The sequence below is a fragment of the Sinocyclocheilus grahami genome, unplaced genomic scaffold, assembly GCF_001515645.1.
Source record: "Sinocyclocheilus grahami isolate Dianchi unplaced genomic scaffold, SAMN03320097.WGS_v1.1 scaffold1254.1, whole genome shotgun sequence".
NCBI classification, from domain to species: Eukaryota; Metazoa; Chordata; class Actinopteri; order Cypriniformes; family Cyprinidae; genus Sinocyclocheilus; species Sinocyclocheilus grahami.
This window is the reverse complement of record NW_015506433.1, coordinates 48,450-48,905: the sequence shown is the minus strand read 5'-3', so window position 1 is coordinate 48,905 and position 456 is coordinate 48,450.

Below are 456 nucleotides of genomic sequence, written 5' to 3'. Positions count from 1 at the left end.
TATGGTGAGGCATCGCATGCTAACCTTAGTGGTTTGTGAGGGTCAAAATGAGTCAGTACTGTATCTGACATCACCAGTTCCTTTGCTTCCTGAAAAGCTTGTGTACATTGCTTGGACCACGTCCATTTCTTTCCTGCTTGTAACAGGGCATGTAGAGGATGGAGAACAGTGGCTAGATTTGGCAAAAACCTGTTGTAGTAATTGATAAATCCAAGGAAGGACCTCAATTGCGAGACATCTTTCGGCTGTCGAGCCTCCGCAACAGCATTTAGCTTGTCATGACACTTGTGCAGACCATCTGCATCAATTTTGTGCCCACAATATGTGATTGTGTCCTTGAAAAACTCACATTTATTACGTCTTGCACGCAGTCCATACTCTTCCAATCTCTTTAAGACTTGTGCCCAGTTCTCCAAATGACTACTGTCACTGTCACCTGTGTCAATGATGTCATCG